The sequence below is a fragment of the Lycorma delicatula genome, chromosome 11 (genome assembly GCF_047948215.1).
Source record: "Lycorma delicatula isolate Av1 chromosome 11, ASM4794821v1, whole genome shotgun sequence".
In the NCBI taxonomy this organism is placed as follows: domain Eukaryota; kingdom Metazoa; phylum Arthropoda; class Insecta; order Hemiptera; family Fulgoridae; genus Lycorma; species Lycorma delicatula.
This window is the reverse complement of record NC_134465.1, coordinates 8237600-8254283: the sequence shown is the minus strand read 5'-3', so window position 1 is coordinate 8254283 and position 16684 is coordinate 8237600.

Genomic DNA, 16684 nt, shown 5'->3' with positions numbered 1-16684 from the left:
TCGTAAGTACGCAATCATAAATCAATAATATAGAATCGACTTACCGTTAGCAAGGATGAACAAATAAGGTATACGTAAAGAGGGGATAAACTAACTAAGGGTGACGAGTGAAATCAAGCTGACATACTTAATTAACCTTAGGGCAATTGCAAAAAGAGGAGGCGCGTTACTAAACGATAGGTCACCGATACAATTATGCAACTGCAGATACACGTACCGACATTTAACTCGATACGTAAATACATGCAGCAAGACAAGATTACAACAAAATAGCGTACTTCATACGGCGATGATTAGGCAATTCGCTTAATATTAATGTTTTGCATGATGCAAATTGTTGAAAGTTTTAGGGGTTTTTGTAATTCTTACGAAAATCGTGTATTTCCATGCAGTAGGTTAGTATTAACATTAATTTGAATAACATTAAAGTACAAACAGCACTTCAAATTTATTCCTTAGATATATTTAATATTTACATCGATAATTTTTCTATTATCTTTTTGTCCTTATTACTTTAAAGAATCTCATGAATGTTATTTTAATATTAATCGATACATTTTTTTTTATATTAAACTAGTTAGCGTTACGAAATCCTACATTAAATACATTTTTCATTTTCTTGACTTCTCGTAAGAACTATCCAAACTTTTAACTATGATATCCGTAACAGTTACATATTATCTTCCCGTTGCAAACGATACGGGCTGAAGTTACACGTAACGAATACGGTAAAAATACAAACAGTAGCTTTAAAGAATATTTCATTCCAGATACTGTAGTATTAAAAAAGGGGGAACGTATAATCTTTTCACCGAAATAATAATAAGCCGAATAATTTCCTTAGAAAGAACAAAAAATAAATACACCAGAATCAAGGAATGCCCATAATATATTTATATTCACCGTAATAAAATATTCTATATAATATATAAGGTTATATTAATAATTTTGTTGGCTTTTTTGATGAACGCATATTAGCTTGACAGATCGGGACTCTGCCAATCTGACACCTGGTAGTATCTGATCCCATGTAATGTTATATTATATAAAACAATATATATTTTCAGCGAGTATGTCATACTACAATGTAAATTAATTAAATGGTATGTTACATTTTTTTTTTTTTTTATAGTGAAATTAACTTTTTTAGTAGAGGCTGAAATTTTATCTTATAATTAATACTATAGGAATTTCAGATTAAAAAAAAAAAATTATTGACTTAAATTACAAACATTTTCTCAAAATTAAATTCCCTATACAATTTTGTCTTCACGTTTAACATATTTTAAAAGCAGTTTAACAAGTTCAAATTACATGAAACTTAAAAAAAAAAAAACATTTTTTCTTCAATGTTTCATGTACGATTGCACATAAAACTACTAATTTTGCTGGTAATTTAAGTCTGAAAAATGTTGACAACAGAGTTGTAGGAATTTCTCGACACGAAGCTTTTTTCTGATGCAAGGCTTACACACAAAATTTAATTTAAAATATTTATCATTTTATTTAAATATAATATTTATTTATTTATTTAATTCAACCATTCTAAAGTGCGCGCGGTTGTGGCGGTATAGCGGTCACATTAAATATTTTTTTACACTTTAAATATTAATTTATTTAATTCTACCGCTAACCTGTGACGTCACAACATACCAGACGACTACAACTGCTGTACGTCCAGTGCTACAGTAGCGTTCCTTGTGGTGAGAGGAGGTATTATTGACGCAGTATATGTACTTAGCTTGTAGTTTATTTACAGGATTTTTTGGAGTAGAGATGCGATTTTTTCAACAACAAAAAAAGTCTTGCAAATATTGTTATTTTTTAATCGTTAACAAATGTGTGTAATTTGGAGATATCTCGAGATACTGAGGGTGACTTTGCTCTAAAGGCTCACCCCGTTGACCTTTCAGGTTGAAAATGTAATGTCATCATTGGCCCATATATATATATAAATAAATAATCTGACCAAGTTTGATAAAAATCAGTCCAGTAATTCTGTAGATATAAGGAGTGCAAGACCGAACATATACACGTACATACTAACATTAACATCTGGAAAATTTCCATCCGGTTTTTTGGGTTTCATAGGTGTCAAAACTTCAAAGATCCGGTGAAAACCGCATATGCCCAAGTTGGACAGAGCTTCAGAAGGTAAAGCATTGTATTTACCTTCTGAAGCTCTGCTATAACGCTAGACGGGAAACTGAAATCTTTTAGTAAAATATGATTTTACTTTAAAATGCAAAGATCTGGATGAAATTTTTCACTAGTCGTTAATTCGAAATATAATTTCTAAAAAAAAAAAAAAAAAAACAACCTATATTTATACGAATCTTATTTTATAATTTTAATGAAAGGAATATATTTTTCAAGTACACATTTTGTATACATCTATTTTATGATCCTGCTAGTCCGCTATCAAAAGTTTTACACCGTTAATACGTTCAAGCAAACGTTTTTTCGCCTAAACTGTTATTTTTTCCCCATATCATATAGAATTTTTTTTTTATTCTCGATTCCTGATGCGAGTCAAACAATATATTTACAGGTATGAATAAAATATATGTTTATTTAATCAAAATTTGATTAAATGATTTACAGTTTGGATTAATACTTCTTGATAATATAAAATTACAGGGATGGTCAAGATTATTTCTATACAGAAATCCGATTATCGGATACTTTCTTAATATTAAAATACATTTTACTGGGATTCACACACAGAACTTTCTGGAAGAAAGACAAAGAAGCTACTGCCACTTGTCAAACCCAATCTTGATAAGATGGAAATCCTGAGATTCTGCTGAGGACTGCGGATAGAAAAGCCACTAATTATATGGAAGGACCTCGAAAAATGCCTACGTAAATTCTATTATTTGTTTTCGTGAACCTCTATAAGCAGAGGGGAGTGTTCCACCCAAAATAAAAAAATAAGAAAGGAGTTCTCTTCTTTTCTCCTTTTCCCTAGTCATTTCGTTAAACGTATATTAAATCCACGTAAAGATAGTACGTTTGGTAGAATCTGTGTATAAGGAACTACTACTGCCTTGTAACCGAAGGCTGTAAACTCCCAAGCGAGAGGAATTTGTAAAGTGGTAATCTCGGACCTCTTAATCCTTCCATTACACATACAAGCACCAACCGTTTTATTATACTGTATATGACCACATCAAGAAAAAAAATTGTTTTACAAAAGAATAACAACAAAGAAAAATAATTGATAGAAATTTATATTGAAATAATAAAAACAGAACTACAAAATAAGCTTAGGTAATCCTTCACATACGCACACCACGCGCGCGCCCATGCACACACACAAACAAATATATATATATATATAAAATATACAAACACACGAGGTTCGGCTGATAAATTTTCCATATATATGCGTAAAATGGGAATGAAAAGAGATATTCGAATGAAATAAAAGTACAATACCTTAGCTAAAAAACGCAGTAATTATTTTTCAATATAATCCCCGCTTAACCTGATACACTTTTCCCAACGTATGACAAATTTTTGCATTCAGTTACTGAAAATTTCTGGCGGTCTTTCTCGGATCCAAGTGGCCACAGCTTCCTTCGTGGTATAATGATTACCTTTGAGAACCCTCTTGAGATATGTGAAGAAGGGGAAGTCACATGGGTGCCAAATCCGACGAGTTTGGCGGATATACAGTAGGCTCAAACTTCAGCTTGCGGACACCCATCAGAGAGTTTACGCGGTACCCATCGTGCACAGATTTTACGGTAACCCAATTGCTCGATAATATGGCCTACTCGTTCTTTAGATATGCCTAACTGAATAGCCATGCGTTGCTGGCCGATTCGCCGGCAATCTGCTGAAGCAAATCGTCCTTCTCCTTTCTATGTTTATAGTCGGTCACAGAAACCGGTCATCCACTGCGAGGTGCATCACCAATTGTAGCTTTACCAGCTTCACATTCGCGAAATTTCAATGCCCACCTATTCATGGCACTCCTGTCACAGTTTCACTACCGTAAATAGCTTTTAAACGATGAAAAATATTCGTAGGATTCACATTTTCTGCCGTTAAAAATTCGATCACTGTCCGCTGTTTTAACCGTGTTGACATATTGGCCGTACTCGACTCCATTTTAACTGCTACTGAAAACAAACCGGTAAACGGATTTCCTTTTTGTCTCCGAATAGTACGCTAGTGTGCAAAATTTATCAGTCGAGTTAAAATAATGAAATTGTTTTTATAACAAAAGAAATTAAAATAGCTTATTATTTATACGATAAATCTATTATATATATATATATATATATATATATATACATACAACAAAATAAGATAATATTAATTATGTTTTAGTTTTGTAGTTACCGCAAAGTAATACACGATAAATAATATAATTGTAATTAATTAAATAATTATTATTTGTGATGATTAATAATGATTCAATAGAATTAAAACAAATTATTGTACACACAACGTTTATATTCATGTTGAATTTAATCACAACTTAAAAACAATTTTCCATAATAGTACAGTTGAAATAAAGTTATAACCTAAACAGAAATTAAATTTACAAAACCTTTCTCAGTCGTTCAGTAGGGAATTTTCTAATGATTCGAAATTGTGGAAGACTTGGGTGTGAGTAAAATAAACATCTAAAAACAGTACATGAAAAAGTCGGGCTTAAAAAAAGTAAAAATTAAAACTAATTTTAAAAAATACAAAAAAAGGCTGTTTATCAAAGTGATACAAGTAGCACTAACGTTTTCCTTATGGGAGATTGATAAATTTCAGGAAAGTTAATCCTCCCTTATCATTAATCTGATTAACAGGTTAACGATATGAGAATCTGATCACAGTATTTCATCATAATAATGTTGAAGGAGTCAGGAGTAATTTTATCATTTTTATTACGATTTATTATTTTTTTTTTTTGTTAAGATTTATAATTTTTGTTAGGAATTCTAATGGAGGTGTTCATCTAATCAATATTTTCCCTGTAGTTATTCAATCCTTTATACAAGTTATTGTAAGAATGAGACACAAAAGATAAAAAAAAAATCTAGCTTAGAAAATACCGCCTACCTCCGTGGCGCGAGTGGTAGCGTCTCGGCCTTTCACCCGGAGGTCCTGGGTTCGAATCCCGGTCAGGCATGGCATTTTCACATACGCTACAAAACATTCATCTCATTCTCTATGCGGAATGAATTGCTTGACTGCGGACGCGGAGGAAAAAAAAAAAGCTTAGAAAATACAGCAGTAGCAGGGGAAAAAGAAAAGGAACAATAAAAGGATCGAAAATGATTTGAGGTATCACCACCATGATAAGGAAAATAGGAAGAAATACAAAAATAGGATAAAGATGCTCACACTGTTCTGAATGAAATTCAGATGACAGTATTTTATTTTGGTTTCTGATTCATCAAAATTGCATTTACATTAGTAATATGTATGAATGGGTTTTTACTGCGTAACTACACCACAATTTGTATTCTGAACAACAGTTTCTCTTAGTTTCATATTAAAAAAAAGCTTATAATTTTTTTTAATATTATTACTCATTTATAGGAAAAGATACCGGCAGTCTTGAAAGACGGCTTTTTTAAAAGCCGTCTTTAACTTCGTTCCATCACATTCTGAACCTCAGCCGTTTTGCATCGGTGAAAAACGGCCGGGCTCCCGGTTCTCTTTTTTTTGCCACCGATCTGCATTCTCTAAAACGCACGATTAATCTCGTTGCGGTCGATTTGTTAAGGGCAGCCACATTTGGATATTTGCAACGAAATTCGTCTACAACACACGCTTAGAGCTATTGGAAAAATAATATCGATCGATACACATCACAACGGCGTCTAGGTTCGTCTTTATTAATACCCGCGGTGTCAACCCATTAGGTTGGTCTAGTAGTGAACTCGTCATCGCATATCAGTTGATTACGAAGTCGAGAGTTCTAAGGTTCAAATCCTAGTTATACGGATTTGAATACCATCGCGGATACCGGTGTTCTTTGGTGGTTGGATTTCAATTAACCGCATATCTCAAGAACGGTTGACCTGAGACTGTTCCAGACTGCACTTCATTTACATTCATACATATCCTGTGAAGTAATACCTTTTGGTGGTTCCGAAGGCTAAACAGAAAAATAAAAAAAATTTCCGCGGTGGTATATTGGAATAGCCGATAGAACTTTTTCAACTACAGTACTATTTATAAACACTTTAATCTTGATGGGCGCGGTTTTTCGAACTCTCTGTATAAATATCAATTTTTAAATCAAATGTAGGACCCTAAAATGGCGGAAAAACTAACTTTTTAATAAGAGCAAAAAAAATGCCACAAACCGCCAAAACAGGGGATAAATAATTAAATCAACTTACTCTATGTAACGTAAGTAGAAACGTTAAAGACAATAACTTTGTTAGAAACGGATTAATAATCGAGAGAACAGTAACAATTATAGAATATTTATTCGAGAAAATCTTCCTACTTTTCATTGATAACCCGATTCTTTTTTCTATTTCCAGTATAAAACATTTACACCTCAATTAATGTAACAAAGTACGTGACCGGAGGCAAGTTCGGTATCATTCAAACCAGTAAAAAAATAAGTGACAGTTGAATAATGAAAATTATACTTATATACACTATTTTATTTTTCACGATAGCCACGTATATCCGGTACACATTATATATTAAAATCATTATACACAGGTATACAAAACATATTACGTTTCGTTCCGCTATTTTAAATTCGATACAATTAAACGGTTTAGAAGGAAAATAAAGGAGGGAGGTAATAATATTTAAAATTAACGTCTAATGAATGAGCAGGTGTGGGTTTTTTTTATTTTTACTTTAATTTTGTATACTATTTTTTTCAAACGTCACTATATAATCAATAATAAAAATAAAAGCAGGATACTTTTGTTTTGTACGAACGTAACAGCTGCTTATACTCGTGTAGTAATAACTAGGAAAAAAAACTATTATCTGAAATAACCGTATATAACACCTGGTATAATTTTATAACCTTAATACATTAGCAGACAACGGTTATAATCAATGGTCGGCGAGATTAAATTTATTTCATAAATAAGAGCGCACACGCACTCACACATACACACAATAGAAGTTTTCTTTGAAATTCATAAGAATAAAAAACATTAGCTAAATTTTTTTAACAGAAATTATTTTTAAACGATTCACACACGATGAATTTTAACAAAAATATTTTATCAGAATCAACAATAAAAACAATTTATTTTATAATTTATGTAAGACGATGGATATAAATCTCGATAGCTTGAAAGAGGTAATAAAATTATTGTGTTAACGGTTACGGATTAAAATACTAAAATAGACACGGGTAAGTAAAAACTATTGAAATTAAGAAAGAAACAAAATTTCTCGATAAAGAAAGAAGTAAATATCTTAATAGGATCTTAAAAGATCTTCAACGAGAGATAATAATTAGAAAAGTAAATGAAAGGAAAGGATGATAAAATAAGATTACGATGCGAAACAGGAATTAAGAAAAGGAAGAAAGTTATTGAAAACTAAAACAAATAATTTAGGCGTTTGACTGAAATCTATCGGAAAGACAAGATATTCACATATGAAAAAATAAATCCTGCTGTATCAGTTTTGATAGTGCAATCAACCATCAGAATGTACCAAATATAAACCGATTTAACAGCAGACTGCGACATCTTCATGTTTAGGAATGCTATAAAAAAAACCGTGAAATGCATCTATAAAACTCATAAAAGGAAACAAGGAGAGAGAAAAGAATGAATATTGAAAAAAGAAGATCAATATATGTAAAGATAAGTTTTTTAAACACGGTACAGTAGGTATATAATATTATTTATATATAAATAAATGAAATTCAACCTTACCACCAAACAATTCGTCCGCGTTCTCTTTTCTAGCACTTTCGGTCATTTAACCATCCTCAGGGAAAAGTTATTCTTCAATTTCAGATCGTTAAAATTAAATTGTTTAGAATGTAAATTTATAAAATGTTAAAATCACAACTGGTCATCACAGTATAAAGTTAGTCATGTCTGTTACGTAAGAAGGTCGCAGTTGTAATGAATATTAGTGATTGGGGGGAGACAGTTTAGGCATCCCGATAATTATTATTTTTTGTTTAAATAAAATATCGTTCTTGAATAGAGTCTGTTCTTCGATTAATCTGTTATAATAATATATATTAAATTTTTCAATTTTCTAAGGAAAGCTTTTGAATGTATTAATTTATAAGAAAAAAATGACGTAATAAATACATAGCGTAATTTATTGAAGTTTTTTTTTTTTTTTAATTACAAACACGCAAAAAATTATAATAAATTTGAAGATAAAAACAGAACTAAAACAAACGCAATGAATACATTAAAAAAATCGATATAAAAAATATTAAAATATTAAAAACAACAAGACGTTAAAAAGATTATGTCGGTCAAACGATGAAGCAATAACAATCCTATTAGAAATTACTAGTAAAGAGAAAGGAGGGTAAAACAAAATTACTATTTATATATAAAGTAGATGGAATAAAGATAGAGATATATAAACACAACCGAACGAACTAAGATGGTATTATGAAAATACGTACAAAGTTCAACAAATGGAAGAGTGTAATGTAATAGATTTATTGTAATAATTATAAACAAGAGGTCGCAGTATTAGATAAAGATAAATATATTCTTGACAATAAGATATACGTAAGCAGAAAGTTATAAGATAGCGAGAGAATAACCTATACTAGAAAGGTAAGCGGTAAACGAAATCGTAGTAAGGAGTGCGAGCGAAGTGGGCGGTTATATTATTTCGTAATACGTAATAACAGCGTAATATTAAATATTGCAGCTAAACAAGAAAGCAAATAAGAAAAGCAGTACCCACCTACTGATCTAACGGCTTGCTTTATATATATATATACAAACTTAAAGCAGCTAGTTTACTTGTATTTATCATTACTATTATATATCTATAACGTAACAAAAATCAAATGGTGGTTTATGCGAACAGCTTTCTACCCTGAAGCTTATTTATTTATTATATTTTATATATATATATATTTTAACCTTTAATTTTATTATAAAAAAAAAATATATATATATAGAAAATAAAAAATAAAGATTAAAAAAACTTTTTCACCATTAAGTACAATAATAGTATTTATTTTAATTTTTACTGACCTGGTTTCTATTCCTCCTTGATTTAAAACAATTAAATTTTTTTTTTTTATATAATATAAAACAATTATATCGAGCGGGCGTCGCTACCTCTACAATCCATAAAATAGGGTTTTTGAAATGAAACTATGCAGAAGGAAAATAAATGATTCAATGAAAGTTTGAAAGGATATGTTTTTAATTAATTTTTTGCGTAAAGTTCCATGTAAAGTCAAACTTGCCCTAAATCATTTTTTTTATAAAAAAAAAGAATGAATACTAAATTTGAAAATAAATTCGGAGACAAATTTCTGGTTTGAAAAACCGTAGTTATATGCGTGGATAGTATTCAATAAAAATATTAAATAAATTATGAAAAATACTAGATAGGATTTATATACAGTAGCGAAACAAAGGGAATTTTCATTCCGTGACGTACTGCTTGATTGTCGGTGTTTCAAGTTATGTTGTTACTTCAAATACCAACAGAATTACTGGTTTTTGTGCTTTTATAATTCATTGTCAATTAGGTTTTGGTGACTTTGTGAGTTTCTGTTATAAGTTCGTTATTCGTTTCTAGTTAACACAATGGATGGATGATATAACCCCACGAAAGCGGTCAAAAATTGTTGCTTTGTCGCAACACACACAAATGACTCAAAAACAGATTACCAGAGAGCGTAGTGTGGGGTTAAATACGGTAAATGAATTTGAATGCTAGATCGTGGATACCGGTGTTCTTTGGTGGTTTGGTTTCAATTAACCATACATCTCAGGAATGGTCGAACTGAGACTGTACAAGACTACACTTCATGGAATGGAATGCAAAGTTGGCGGGAGTTTATTTCTCCCTACAAATCGCAGAACCTGGACAGAGTCCCTTGCTGCTGGATGATTCTAATCGGGCGTGTTTTTAAAAGGTTCATTTTTAAATGGCGGGTCTAATTTTTTCAAGTTTTGTTTTGTTTATTTAGTATTTTAAGGACGGATTTAATTGCATTCCAATCTGTTGTTAAACCAGCGTTATAAAACCCATTTTATGGGCCGACCGCGGAAGGCTAGGCTTATGAAACCTGTTCTCCCGACGTTATTCCCTTTCAGACCGTCCACTGAAGTCATTTCGGTGCTAACGCTTCATAGGCTAGCAGGAATACGCCACAACGGGGCACTAACTATCAGGAGGGAGCAATGCGACCCCTACTCCGGAGGAGTCGCAATTGCTGGTTTATTTTAATTAACATGTAAGTGTTAAAGGAGAGATTGGGTAGAAGTTCTTCTTCCACTTCTGTTGTGGCTGCCTTTCAGGACGCATCTCTGCTGGGCTCTTTTCCGGACTCCAGTCCGTGATGTTGGGACGAGTAGAGGGTCTTCCTTCTTCTTCATTTTCTTCTTCTCCCTCTTCTTCTTCCGATGACCTACACTTCATTTATACTCAAACATATCATCCTTTGAAGTGATACCTGATCGGTAATCCCGGAGGCTAAACAGGAAAAATAAAAAAAAAGACTTTTTTCTCTGCGTTTATGTTAATTCACAAGTCTGTAACCAAAAACCACTGCCGACTATAATTTGAATGCAAATATTCGATGCGTTATTGGTAAAATTCACGCTGATTTGCCCGAAAGTCAACGCAAAATTTTATTCATTAACTTGACTACGTCAAGCGAAGCGCGGAGGCGAAATAAATTATATTGTTTTTCGAACATAATGTTATGTTATACGCTTCGGGAAAAAAATGGTTGATATTACACAACTTTTTATATTATTGCAATTTTAATTTTTACACTGAAAATGAAAGACCCTTTAGAAACGTAATTACCATTATCAAATATTACATTTCGTCATCAAACACATTACAATACGCTTATAAACGACATCAGAAAGATGTGGTTCTTTTTTTTTTTGTAGTAAGTAAAGCGTTGTTCTCGCGAGAATGAAAAACTGTTTCCATTTCTTAGCAAACTAACATAACTTGATTAATTTGCATCAAAAAGACATTTTTTTTTTATATTTGATAAATCGGTGAAAATAATTAAAAAGAAAATATACATATTTATATACATAACTATTTATTAGTAATAGGAAGGAGTAAATAACTTAATTTTTTTTAAAGCTCAAGATTGAAATAATCTAAAAATACATATTTAATTTCAACGGAATGTTTTTAAACTTTAAATAAATATTAATAATAAATAATAAATGTAAATTCCATTGATAAAACAGAACAAACTACAACACACTAGCTATAGCAGCAGGAAGTATACAAAAGATAAAAATTACAAGCGTATCATAAAAGGCAAATTAATAAAAACATGCGATAATGAGTAACGCGATAAGCTAATCGACCAGAGTGAACCAATAATACGCAGCATATCATAATAATGATGTAAAACTCTAAGTTAAAAGTAGGACTAAACAAAATATGAAATTAGCAAGGGAAATCTATTCAACAATTAGCTTTAAACTCGTTTAATTATTTAGTAAAAATATGCTATATATTTTACTTTTCATGCCCCATTAAAAAGAAACATTAGTGTCATCACTGGATTCAATAATAAGCTTAAGTACAGTAGGAAAAACGTAAGTAAACCTTTTAAGCCGTCCTCCGTGACGCGAGTGGTAGCGTCTCGGTCTTTCATCCAGAGGTCCCGGGTTCGAATCCCGGTCAGGCATTTTCACACACGCTAAAAATCATTTATCTAATCCTCTGAAGCAATACTAACGGTGGTCCCGGAGGTTAAACAAAAAAAAAAAAAAAAAAATTAAAACTTTTAGAAAGCGGCTCAAATTAACACATGTACAAACACTCCTTAATTTAGACATCAACTTCAAAAAAAAAAATTAAATAATATTAAAATGTTTTAGATTTCCTGGGATTTTAACGGTTTTTTTTTTTTTATTATATAAAATTTAAATAAGCTTAAAAAGAAATTATGGTGAAAAACCGCACGTAAACAAAAAAAAAACCTAGCTTTGATATAAAGAAGAAAAATAAGGCATAGAAAGTACATAAAGATGCCTCCCAGGTGTGAGCTAAGGCTATATGAAATATAGGAATATATACTATATTTTTATTTATATTTCCCATATAATTTCCTCGTAAAAAAAAGTCATTATGCCTATAACTGGCAGAACAAAGTCAAAGCAAATTATCCAGTAACGGGAAGAGACGATTTTTATGAATTCTTACAATAAATTTCTTTACTTATTAAACAGGAAGACTAACGATTTTTCACAATCTTTTCATTTCACAATTACGGCACCAATCTCCTTACGATGCGGATGAAGGAGACATGTAGTGGGTGGAAAATTTCAATCAAGCAATCTGTGCTAAAATAATTAACAAAAGCTCGCCTTTTCATGACGTATTACACATGCCGAGTTTATGTCTCAGCGGCTTTTCTTTCTTTTTCCTGTTTAGCCTCCAGTAACTACCGTTCAGATAATACTTCAGAGGATGATATGTATGAGTGTAAATGAAGTGTAGTCTTGTATATTCACAGTTCGACCATTCCTGAGATGTGTGGTTAATTGAAACCCAACCACCAAAGAACACCGGTATCCACCGGTATACGATCTAGTATTAAAATCCGTGTAACTGGCTTTACTAGGACTTGAACACTGTAACTCTCGAATTCCAAATCAGCTGATTTGGGAAGACGCGTTAACCACTAGACCAACCCAGTGGGTTTATGTCTGTCTCAGCGGCTACGGGTAAGATACTTCACGCTTTCACAATTTACTCTATTTTTAAACCTGATATTTGTCTTTAACACCGTTCTCTTATTATTTTTAATAACAAGCCCTTTTTAATAAACTACTAAATTCATAATCTTACGCTGATTTTCGATAAATTTATTTTATAAATTTCTTTCTCTTTGGATAACATTTTTAAGGGATTAGATGAATATAGTGGAAGTACCTCCTTGGAAATAAACACCTCAGTGATGTTCGGTGACCCTGGAAACGATTCTAACGATATTACTAATAAAGTAAGATTATCTTCGGCACTGCTAAAATTTTTGGGAATCAATTACGATAGATAATTCCGTTTTTATTTTGTTTTAATATTCTCTTTATCAATTCAATTTCGTTGTAAAAATAAATTTGTTAAATTTAATGACGAGCTGTATTATTTTTTACACGTCTGTCCAAAAAGGAGTGTAATGTATTTAGGGTGTATGTATGTATGTTTGTACCACCGTAACAGCTCAAAGGCTCAACCTATTTAGATGTATGATCCCGCGTTGGAATTCTTATGTTACTGTGAGTGTCCTAGGCTAAATAAAAAAACAAAAAAAAGTCGTGTAATGATCTCCACTGACCGGAAATCCAATTAAAAATTTTTTTTGCAGTCGTGTTTTTTCCATTTTGAACAGATTTAAAACTCGTTAACATTATTAGTTATTAGATATATCTTTAAATCATCTACAAATATAATATAAATATATTTCTCCTTTATTCACTTAAATTATTCGAAAAAATTTAAAACGAGACAAACTATACAAAATAATTTTATAAATATTCGAAATTTACCAATTTTGTAAATAGAAAAAATTATTATTTAAAAAATTCATTAAAAAGTTAATAGAAAAAGTATTTTTTTAAATTTCTCTTTAAATTCTAAATTCAGTACCAAATTTAAAAAAAAAAAAACTAATTAACCATAATTTAATAATTATTAATTTAGTACCGAACTTAAACATTTGAAATTAGAAATAATTAATTAAGAAATTGCGTTTCTTTGTCTGAACTGGGTTTTATTAATATTTTTTGTTATAGGTCTCCAAAAAATAATGGTGCGTGTGTTTGTTTGTTTAATGTACGTGCTCACATTTTTATTTTAGCTGCTCTTGGCACAGAGCCGACCACGGGTTGCGCCAGGCAGCTGCGCGCAATGCACGAACGATATATACTTCTTTATACGAACGATTTATCTAAAACTATATTTGTGTTTTGGGATTAAAAATAGAAAACATTGGGTGTTAGAGATGTGGTAAAAAATCATAACTCAATAAACAGCTAAAAATGTTCAGGATTTGGAAGCTTTTCGTCGGAAAAGTTTTTGTTGTTCTTAGTACGCTAAATTCATGAACGTTGTTATTTAGTTACAGTTGGAAAAAACATTTAACAAAATCATGTGTAATGAAATATAAACCGTGTAACATTTTCGCGGCGAACCATAGGTCAACCGTTATTCTACTCTTTCCAATAAAAAAGGATGGTATGTGGGTTTTTGGTTGTTTGTTGTACGTGCTCTCAATTTGATTTTAGCTGCTACTGGCGCAAAGAGGACAAATAGTGGTGCGCCGGGCGGCTGCGCGCAGCGCTCGAACGATTAATTCGTTCGAACGATTTATACTTCTTTATAAGAATGATTTATTTAATATTATTTGTATTTTGGGATTAAAAATAGAAAACATTGGGGTTAGAGATGTGGAAAAAAATTACAACTCAAAAAATGTTCCGGATTTTGAAACGTTTCGTCTTGAAACTTTTGTTGTTAGTAGGCATCAATTCATGAACGTTAATTAGTTACAATTGGCAAAAACAATTAACAAAAAACATCTAACATTTTCGTGACGGTCCGCAGGCCCACCTATTTCCTAGTTTATTTAAAATGTGGGTAGGCCAATAAAAAAAAATATTAAAAAAATTGTATTTTGATTAGGTAAAAATAAAAAATTATGAATTAGGGAAACATGATAAGCTTACTACTAAACGTAAACTAAGGCTCTTTGGAATGAAGGAAGACGTTTTTTTTTTTTTTTACATATAATTTTCCACATGAAAACATTTTAATATATTAAAAAGAAATAAATATTTTCGAATTATTTATACAGAATGCATATTTTTTAGTTTAAAATTTGTTAAATTAGAAATTTATCACGGTACACAAAGAGTACATTCATAAAATACAAAATAAAAGAAGTATCGACTTGAATGCATTCAATAAAAGTAACGCTTGAACATATATATCGCGTAATACCGAAAAAAGAAAATACTTTTTTTTAAACTGATAGAAAGAAATGCAAACGCTTCTAGAATAAAGATTTAATAAACTGCGTCACTCTAAAGTTCATTACACTCAAACGATGATTCATTAATTTATAGTTACATATGATTTTATTATACCCTCCAGCAAGAAGTCTACTACTTTATATTTTAGTTGTATATTACACACATTAGATACATAACTGTGTGGAAATAAATACGTATTCGTTCTTTTACAAACGCTGAATTTGTTTTCAATGGCTCTAATATATAGAAGTAAAGGAATCTACAAAAAAAAAAGTATATAAAACCTTTTTGGGAAAGGGAATTTTTTTTTTAGCTTTCATCACGATTAAGTAGTTTTTTTTTCCAGTGATACGTTAAAAGGAAATCATAACATTTGTACAACCCTATAAAAGAAATTGAATTACGTTGTTTTTTTTTGTGTCATTCAGAAAAAATTCAAAAGTACGAATATTTTATTTAAAAGCATTTCAAATTTTCATTTTTAATAACATAAAAAAATGAGCTTCAATTATTTTAACAAACTTTTTTCTTAAGTTAAAATAAAAAAAGCTGACAACACAGTTGTAGGACTTTCCCGTCATGCAACTTTTTTCTGATGTACGGCTGGCTTACAATCACAACTTAATTTAAAATATTTATCATTTTATGTAAATATAATATTTTTGGTTTCTTTAATTCAATGATTCTAACTAATGCGCGCGCATAACAAATTTCATTTTTCATTCTCACGGATGTGGCGATACTAGCAGCCACTTTAAATACTTTATTACACTTCAAACATTACTCGTTAATTTAATTCTACCGCTCATCTGCAACGTCACAACATAACAGGAGACTACAATAGCTGTGCGTCAGTGCTACAATAGCCCTCCTTGTGGTAAGAGGGAGGTAAGATTGACTCGGTACACTCACTTAACCGCTAATTTATTTAGAGCATTTTTTGGGATGGGGTGAATTTCAAAAATCTTTTTTGGAAATATTGTTTTAATTTTTTTTAAATGTGCCTAAGAAAAAAAGACATCAATTAGGCGAAATCTCGAGATACTGAAGGTGACCTTGCTCTACAGCCTCACTTGACCGATTAAGTTAAAAATTTAATGGCATCAATGCCCCATATGTAAAAGTAACCTAACAGTTTGATCGAATCGGTCTAGTACTTCTGGAGATATCAGGTGCAATACCGAACACACATACATACATCCGGAAAATTTCCATTCGGTTTTTTGGGTTCCTTAGGTGTCAAAACGTCAAGATCGGGTGAAAACAGCATATGCCCAAATTGGACCGATTACAATACTTTCCCTTCTAAAGCTATAGATCTGCTTAAGTGCTAGAAGGGAAAATAAAAAAAAACTTAGGCTATGGATATAATTTGAAAAAGCAATAACAGTGAGGGACAATGCAATAAAACATCTATTCTATTGCATAGTTTATTATTCAGCATCATTCGAAAATCTATACCATCACGAAATAAAGGAAGTATTGTATATTGTATTCGC